Raw genomic sequence first — 9,323 nt, forward strand, 5'->3', positions numbered from 1 at the left:
ATATGCGGGATACAGGATCAGGGTGAGGATATTGGAGATACAGGATCAGAGTGAGGATATGGGGGATACAGGATCAGGGTGTGGATATGGGGGATACAGGATCAGAGTGTGGATATGGGGGATACAGGGGTCAGGGTGTGGATATGGGAGATACAGGATCAGAGTGTGGATATGGGGGATACAGGGGTCAGGGTGTGGATATGGGAGATACAGGATCAGAGTGTGGATATGGGGGATACTGTTTCAGGGTGTGGATATGGGGGATACAGGATCAGAGTGTGGATATGGGGGACACAGGGGTCAGGGTGTGGATATGGGAGATACAGGATCAGAGTGTGGATATGGGGGATACAGGGGTCAGGGTGTGGATATGGGATATACAGGATCAGAGTGAGGATATGGGGATACAGGGGTCAGGGTGTGGATATGGGGGATACAGGATCAGAGTGTGGATATGGGGGTTACTGTTTCAGGGTGAGGATATGGGGGGATGGATTTGCGTCCTCTGTGATGAACTGTTCGGCCTTCCCTCACTCTGTGTTGGCTTTCTCTCTCTCACTCTCTCTCTCTCGCACAGGGCCTCCATATTACTCGAAGCCTCCGGGCATGATGGGGGCCTACGCCAGGAGCAGCCACCTCTCAGAGTACCCGTGGCCCCTGCCATCGTACCCGTCACCCGCCTTCGGCCTGCCGGGCTCCAAGATGTCCGCCCTGTACCCCCCCCACTACTACCCTGGCTCCCTGACCGGGGGCCTGGCCCACCTGCCTGCCCAGATCTCCCTGCTGCCCCCCGCCGAGACCGGCGACCGGGCGCCAACTCAGCACGGGCCGGCCTACTCCCGCCTGGGCCTAGGGCTGAAGGGGCAGCACCCCTCTTACCCGCCCGCCGCCGCCCAGACCCTCCGGCCTGGCCCTTCGGCCTCTCCCCCAGGCCCCGGGCTCCCTCCGGTCAAGGAAGGGGCCTGCGAGAGGGGGGCGGCCTGTGGCGACGGGCGAGCCTCCTGGGTCAAGGCGGAGACCGACTCTGACCTGGAGGTGACCGACATCAGCGACTCGAGCTCGGAGGAGGGCGAGGCCTGCGCGGAGCTGTCCCGGGCCTCCGGGCCTGACCGCTGGCTCAAAGCCGGCCAGAAGGCCGACCTGTCCTCGGCCGAGCAGCTGAAGAATCTCGTCGGAGCCCCGGAGCGGGGAGTTGGCAAAGATAAAGCGTTCGCACTGGGATACAGGAGCTGATGTGGAGTCCATCCCCTCTTCAAAAGCCCAAGAGAGAAACGCCGTGTATTAAGGGGGGCCCGAAGGAGCTGGCGAGACGTCAGACCGCGCTCAGTGTTTATGTAGAGTTTATAGTATTTACTTGGGTTTCAGTAAATATCAACATGTTGTTCGATCTTTGTGGGTCATTCTCATCAGGGAGAATCGCGCGCTTTCAAGCAGCAGGGGGTTTGGTTTCACTCAAAGTGGACTCTGCCACGTTTGAAAATCCTTGGGATTTTTTTTTTTTGTCCTTTTCGACTGCCCGCTCTGTCAACCTTCCCCCCCACCCCCCCCCCTCCGAAGGAGAAAGCAAGGACTGCAGTGTGTCCGAGTCGTGAGAGTGTGGCGGCTGGGAAAGGGCAGGTCAGCCTCCGAGGGGGGGGGAGGGGGGGCAGGGGAGTCGGGGTTTTGACTCTCCTCTCCTCCCCACCCCCCCCCCCACCCTCCAGCTCGAGCCCGCTCGACGGGACCCGATGCATCCCCGCCAGTGTCCCAGACGGCGTTAGCAGGATTGGGTGGGGGTGGGGGTGGGGGGAGGTGGGAAGGGCTCGGTTCAGCTTGGACGGCTGCGTTCAGTTCCGGCCCCCTGGCAGAGGGTTCGGACAAATCTCACTCTCAGCCCTTCAACGGTGACCCCTCGGGTTCAATCGCCGCCAGGATAATGGAGACTCCAGCAATCACTGGCCCAGGGTCATGTTAGAGGAGGAGGAGGGGGGTTGGAGTTTGGTCCTGGGATCGTCCTTTGTCAGGGAACATTGGAGCAGGGGTTCGGAGAGGGCAGAATGTGGGCCATTAGTTGCCTCCAGCTCTAAGTCTCCCCTCTGCATTTGTATAAACTCTTCCCCATCCTCCGTGTCGTATCGCTCTCTCTGGGCCTCACTGCTCTCGCTCTCCTCTCTCCTCACCTCTGTGTGCTTTCACTTCAGGACTTTTATCTTTCTCTTGTCTTTGTTTCTTTAATTTCCCTCTCGTTGCTTTTCTGTATCTCCCTCTCTCTGTCCATCTCTCTCTCACTCACTCGACCAGTCTCCCTAACTCTCTCTTCCTGCCTCTCTGTCTCTTTATACCTGTCCTGTCACTTGAGTCTGCCTTTTCATTTATTTATCTCTTTCTCTCTCTGTACCTATGTATACACACAAACACACACATTCTCAGCCCCCCCCCTCTCTATATAAATGTGTGCATATATACACCTTTCTCAGTCACCAATTCTCTCTCTCTCTGCCTCAATAATAATCCATCTGCATATTCCTGTATTTCTCAGCATCTCTCTGTCTCTAAACCTGCCTCTATCTGTCTGTCTTTTGCTCAAACTCCCCTCTGTGTGTGTGTCTCTCTCTCTCTCTCTCAATCATAACCTCTATTTCTCCATATTCGCATTCTCTCTCTCTCTCTCTCTCTCTCTCTCTCTCTCTCTCTCTCTCAGAGGATAGCTGGATTCGAACCCAGGTCCCTGGTGCTGTGAGACAGCCATGCTAACTACTGAGCCACAGCGTGGCCTCTCAGCGCCAGGGACCCAGGTTCGATTCCAGCCTCAGAGTGTCCGTCTCTGTGGAGTTTGCACACTCTCCCCCCCTCCCCCCGCCCCCCCCCCCACACCGTGTCAGCGTGGGTTTCCTCCCACAGTCCAAAGATGTGAAGGTGGGGGTAGATCGGCCATGAGGAATTGCCCCATAGTGTCCAGGGATGTGTTGGTGAGAGGTGTTAGCCATGGGAAACGCAGGCCTACAGAGAAAGGGGCGGTGGGTCAGTGCGGACCTGTTGGGCTGAATGGCCTGTTTCCACACTGCTTGGATTCTCTGGTGCAAAGGGGAAAGTCACTGGGGGAGCGAGAATCCAGTAGTGAGGATGTGAACGCTGACGTTTCATTGCCTCAAACTCGGCTTTAGAATTCCAGTTCTCAAGTTAGCGCCTTCAAGTTGTCCCAACGCAAGCCCAACCCTCGAAACTTAAAACCCCACACCACGTTGCGACAGAGTCCCCCTAGCACCCACCTCCCCCCCCCCCCCCCCCCCCCCCCCCAAAAAAGGGGGTTGAAACACTGAGTGAAGCAGGGAGAATTCTGTTCAAGGGAGGGAGAACGGGTGAACGCAGGGGAAGGTTGAATGGCGGCTGGTGGAAGTGCTCAGCTGGGGGGAGAAGGGCGGGGGGCAGAAAAGCCTCGAAATGTGTGACTGGAAAGCAGTCAAGGTCTCAAATATTGTACATATTAAAATAAATTAACTTTGAAAAAGAAAAGTTGAGGGGAGGGTTGGTTGGGAAGTACAGAAAAGAAATGAAAGCACTTGAGAAACATACGTGACGTATTTATTTTTTTGGAGCTTGAATATTTTCCGCTGGGTTGGCTGATCTTAAGATCTCTGTATATAGTCCTTCTGTCTGTGTGTAACTGGTGCTGTCGATTGTAATGTAGCCATTGCTATCTTCATGTGTGTTTTGTCACGTGCGGAGAGGTGCTTATATATATATACATATATATATATATATATATATATGTATTAATTATTGTTTTTAATCTTATCAAAGAAGGTTTGATTCCAAGCCTTCACAAAATTGGATAATCAAAAGCAATAAAGACAAACCTAATGGTTTAAACTCGCCTCTGGACTCACTGTTCAAAACTTATTTGTGGAGATTTCAGCTGCTTCTTCCTTATGGTTTCATTAACCTTAAATCGTCTTACAATGGAATTCAAAATATGTGAACACCTCAGCTCCCTTTAAATCTTTCCCCTCTCACCAATGCTCATGGGTTTAGGATTCCCTACCCTGGGGAAAGGATCTTGTCTATTCACCTTACCCTTGCCCCTCGTGATTTTATAAACCCTTTAGCCTCCTACACCTCAGGGTGGCACAGTGGCTCACTGGGTTAGCACTGCTACATCACAGCGCCAGGGACCCAGGTTCGATTCCAGCCTCGGGGGTGACTGTCTGTCTGGAGTTTGCACATTCTCCCCGTGTCTGCGGGGGTTTCCTCCGGGTGCTCCGGTTTCCTCCCACAGTCCAAAGATGTGCAGGTTTGGGTGGATTGGCCATGCTAAATTGTCCCCTAGTGCCCAAGAATGTGCAGGTTAGGGTGGATTAGCCATGCTAAATTGTCCCCTAGTGCCCAGGGATGTGCAGGTTAGGGTGGATTGGCCATGCTAAATTGTCCCATAGTGTCCAGGGATGTGCAGGTTAGGGTGGATTGGCCATGCTAAATTGTCCTCTCGTGTCCAGGGATGTGTAGGTTAGGGTGGATTGGCCATGCTAAATTGTCCCATAGTGTCCAGGGATGTGCAGGTTAGGGTGGATTGGCCATGCTAAATTGTCCCATAGTGTCCAGGGATGTGCAGGTTAGGGTGGATTGACCATGCTAAATTGTCCCCTAGTGCCCTGGGATGTGCAGGTTAGGGTGGATTGACCATGCTAAATTGTCCCATAGTGCCCAGGGATGTGCAGGTTAGGGTGGATTGGCCATACTAAATTGTCCCATAGTGCCCAGGTGTGTGTAGGTTAGGGTGGATTGGCTGTGCTAAATTGTCCCATAGTGCCCAGGGGTGTGTAGGTTAGGGTGGATTGGCCGTGCTAAATTGTCCCATAGTGCCCAGGAATGTGCAGGTTGGGGTGGATTGGCCATGCTAAATTGTCCCATAGTGCCCAGGGATGTGCAGGTTAGGGTGGATTGGCCATGCTAAATTGTCCCATAGTGCCCAGGAATGTGCAGGTTGGGGTGGATTGGCCACGGGGAATGCAGGGTTTCAGGGATGGTGTCGGTCTGGGTAGGATGCTCTTCTGAGGGTCAGTGTGGACTTGATGGACTTGATCGACTGCTTCTACACTGTCGGGATTTGATGAGAACGGTCCTGGCCTCTCCTTGTAACCTCAAACCTTCCAGTCTCCGTGACATCCTTGTGAACACCTTTCGCACCCTTTCCAGTTTAATGACATCCTAAGGCAGGGAGACCAGAGATGCGTGCAGGATTCCAAAAGGTGGCCTCCCCAGTGCCCTGTACAGCTGCAAATTGATGTCCCCATTCCTGCAGTCAGTGCTCTGATCTGTGAAGGCAAATCTACCAAACACCTCCTTCAGCAACCTGTCTACCCCGCTTTCAAGGAGCAGTGCACCTGTCCCACAGTGTGGTTTAACTCTTACAGCTCGCAAAGAAACAGCGAGTCGACTCTTATTACTAACAAACGATCATATTTCTAACATCATTAATATTATAATAACAAATAGACTGCAATGTGCCCCATAAATCTAATCAACTATCTTTAACTGAACTCTGGATCAGCGTATCCCACTACGCTACATCTTGGGGTTGATCCTCATGGCGATGGGTAGGTGGTCACCTTCTCTCAGTTGATCCTCGTGGCGATGGGTAGGTGGTCATCTTCTCTCGGTTGATCCTCGTGGCGATGGGTAGGTGGTCATCTTCCCTCAGTTGATCCTCGTGGCGATGGGTAGGTGGTCATCTTCCCTCAGTTGATCCTCGTGGCGATGGGTAGGTGGTCATCTTCCCTCGGTTGATCCTCGTGGCGATGGGTAGGTGGTCACCTTCTCTCGGTTGATCCTCGTGGCGATGGGTAGGTGGTCACCTTCCCTCGGTTGATCCTCGTGGCGATGGGTAGGTGGTCACCTTCCCTCGGTTGATCCTCGTGGCGATGGGTAGGTGGTCACCTTCTCTCGGTTGATCCTCGTGGCGATGGGTAGGTGGTCACCTTCCCTCGGTTGATCCTCGTGGCGATGGGTAGGTGGTCACCTTCTCTCGGTTGATCCTCGTGGCGATGGGTAGGTGGTCATCTTCCCTCAGTTGATCCTCATGGCGATGGGTAGGTGGTCACCTTCCCTCGGTTGATCCTCGTGGCGATGGGTAGGTGGTCATCTTCTCTCGGTTGATCCTCGTGGATGATTGATCTCGAGTTACCGTTCCCCTGGGTGGTGCGGTGGCCATTTTTGTATGCTTAAACGTCTTCGTCTCCTGTTGGGAGGGTCTTCGACATCCACCAATAGATCACCCCGCTCGATCCGACCCAACCAAGGGATTGACATGTCAATAGCAAGGTGGTCCTTTGGCAACCATTCCTGGATGTGTTAGAACATAGAACATAGACAGGTCCAGCACAGAACAGGCCTTTAGGCCCACGATGTTGTGCCGAGACCTAATCCTAATGTAAAATATAATAACTTAACCCACACACCCCTCAACTCACTGCTCTCCATGTGCATGTCCATCAGTCGCTTAAATGTCCCCAATGACTCGGCTTCCACCACCACGGCTGGCAACGCATTCACAACTCTCTGCATAAAGAACCTACCTCTGACGTCTCGCCTATACCTTCCCCCTAATATCTTCAAACTATGATTCCTCGTACCAGTCAATCCTGCCCTGGGGAAAAGTCTCTGGCTATTGACTCTATCTATTCCTCTCATAATTTTGTACACCTCGATCAGGTCTCCCCTTTTCCTCCTTCTTTCCAGAGAGAAAACTCCGAGCTTATTCAATCTTTCTTCATAAGGCAAGCCCTCCAGTCCAGGCAGCATCCTGGGAAACCTTCTTTGCACCCTCTCCAGAGCCTCTGTACCTTTCCTATAGTAGGGCGACCAGAACTGGACACAATATTCCAAGTGTGGCCTCACCAGGGACTTGTAGAGCTGCAGCAAAACCTCGCGGCTCTTTTCTTTTTTTTTCTCTTCTTTTTCCCCCACACTACCACCTAAGTGCGGTAGTGCTTATTTTATCCCCAGAACCCATGGTGTGTGTGTGTGCGCAGGTGTGAGACACACTGAAAGACAAAGTGCACGAATCTTTATTCAATTTCCACCACCAGGAAGATAGGAAAACACCCGGGTGGCCAGTGACAAGCACTGAGCCTCGCGGCTCTTCAGCTCGGTCCCCCTGTTAAGGAAAGCCAAAACACCATGTGCTTTCTTAACAACCCTGTCCCTCCAAACAGAGGTCGGGTCACCCACTCCGAATAAAGGTGTGAGGCGCCCCTCTGCCTGGTAATCAACTCGATGTTTCTGATTGTCCTGGGGATGACCTGAAGGTCAATTCCATTCAAATGAAATCTATGTATATATTGTACTGTCTGCAGCTGGTGGATCAGCTGTAATACTGTCCGTCTGTAGCTGCAGCCTGTCCAACTCTGCAACTTGCTCATTCCAGACACTTTGGGTAAGATTGCCCTGAAAGTGACTGTGCTCCATTTCCCAGCATGCCTCCTTTCTTGCCCGTTAAGCCCATCGTTTTGGGAGGCCACCCTGACCCTGCACTTCCACGTTCGACATCACTCCTCAGGGCCCGACCACGAACTGCGCGAGTCCTGCCCTGGTCTCCTTTACCAAGATGGGACACTTCACATTTATCTGTAATAAACTCCATCTGCCATTCCTCAGCCCACTGCCCCAGTGGGTCAAGATCCCATTAGCCTTCTTGACTGAGAGGGCATCTGGGCACTACATCACCAGTTTTGGTGCCATCTACAGGGTGGTGCATATAGGGAACAAACTGTAGGATCAAAGGGTAGAGATGGGTACAGTCAGTGTGTGGACCCTGTCCCCCCAGTGAGAGTCCGTGTGTACGGACTGTGCACTCCAGTGAGGGTCAGCGTACACAGACTGTGCACCCCAGTGACAGTGTTTACAGACTGCGAGCTCCACGGGGAGTCAGTGTATATGGACTGTGCGCTCCAGTGGGAGTCAGTGTATATGGACTGTGCACTCCAGTGAGAATCAGTGTATACGGACTGTGTACTCCAGTGAGGGTCAGTGTGTGGACCCTGTCCCCAGTGAGAGTCAGTGTATATGGACTGTGTACCCCTGTGAGAATCAGTGTATACAGACTGTGTAATCCAGTGAGAGTCCGTGTATACGGACTGTGCGCTCCAGTGAGGGTCAATGTACACAGACTGTGCATCTCAGTGACAGTCAGTGTTTACGGACTGCGCGCTCCACGGAGAGTCAGTGTATATGGACTGTGCGCTCCAGTGGGAGTCAGTGTATATGGACTGTGAACTCTGGTAAGAGGCAGTATATATTGGACTGTGTTCAGCAGTGAGAGCCAGAGTTCACAGTTCATATACACTAACTGTCACTGGAATACACAGTCCATATACACTGACTCTCACTGGAGTAGGCAGTCCATATACACTGACTCCCACTGGAGTGCACAGTCCATATACACTGACCCTCACTGGAGCGTACAGTCCATATACACTAACTCTCCGTGGAGCGCGCAGTCCGCAAACACTGACTGTCACTGGGGCGCAGTCTCTGTACGCTGACCCTCACTGGAGGGCACAGTCCATATACACTGGCTCTCACTGCTGAACACAGTCCAATATATACTGACTCAGTCCATATACAATGGTAAGTGTTCAGCAGTGAGAGCCAGTGTATATGGACTGTGCCCTCCAGTGAGGGTCAGTGTATATGGACTGTGTGCTCCAGTGGGAGTCAGTGTATACGGACTGTGTACTCCAGTGAGGGTCAGTGTATACGGACTGTGCGCTCCAGTGAGCGTGTCCATGGTTATTTCCCGCAGAACAGTTCCAGCCTGCCTGCGTGCACTCCCATCTCAGAAGTATTCAAAGAACTCCTCTCTCTGCTCTGTTGTTGAAAAAGATGACGACCATTGGGAAGCATTTGTATAAAACTTTTGACGTTTATTGTTTATATTAAAAAGCCCTTTTCTCTCCAAAATCAGATTACAGAGATATAAAACGTAGCATTGCCAATTCTCCCTTAAAGGTTCAAGTGCTCGCTCTATGATGGTGCAGAGAGTTCCCATCGACCCTCAGAACACCCTTCCAAGCTCTTCATTATTGGCGTCAATTGATTTTGTGACTGCAGACCTGACTTTGGCCTGTGGGTGTGAAGAGAGAATGATCTGCAGCACATTCCTAATCTCCCAGCCGTATCGTGTATGAGTGCTAACATCGGCAGACAAAGCAAAATCTAACCTTATTAAAAAAAAAACAAATAGTATTTTCCTGAAATTATATTTATATATGTAAAACCGAGAGACTGCTCATGGGTGGGGAGAGAGAGAGGCTGGTCAGTACAGATTGGCTGTAACTGGACGGGAG

The 9,323-nt window shown here is 52.1% G+C and overlaps 1 pseudogene across 1 annotated transcript in view; it reads left to right on the forward strand.

The window, feature by feature from the left end:
* Positions 1-6,020: 6,020 nt before the first annotated feature.
* The window catches only part of LOC122545253 (uncharacterized), a 121,015-nt pseudogene continuing 117,712 nt past the window's right edge, over positions 6,021-9,323 (forward strand). The window contains exons 1-2 of the transcript XR_015753618.1: positions 6,021-6,024; positions 7,332-7,411. The product of XR_015753618.1 is annotated as an uncharacterized LOC122545253 (transcript). The remainder of the gene's footprint in view (positions 6,025-7,331; positions 7,412-9,323) is intronic.

Source organism: Chiloscyllium plagiosum, unplaced genomic scaffold, assembly GCF_037043375.1.
Source record: "Chiloscyllium plagiosum isolate Xiang-an unplaced genomic scaffold, Cpla_swu_hap1 HiC_scaffold_38, whole genome shotgun sequence".
Lineage (NCBI taxonomy): Eukaryota > Metazoa > Chordata > Chondrichthyes > Orectolobiformes > Hemiscylliidae > Chiloscyllium > Chiloscyllium plagiosum.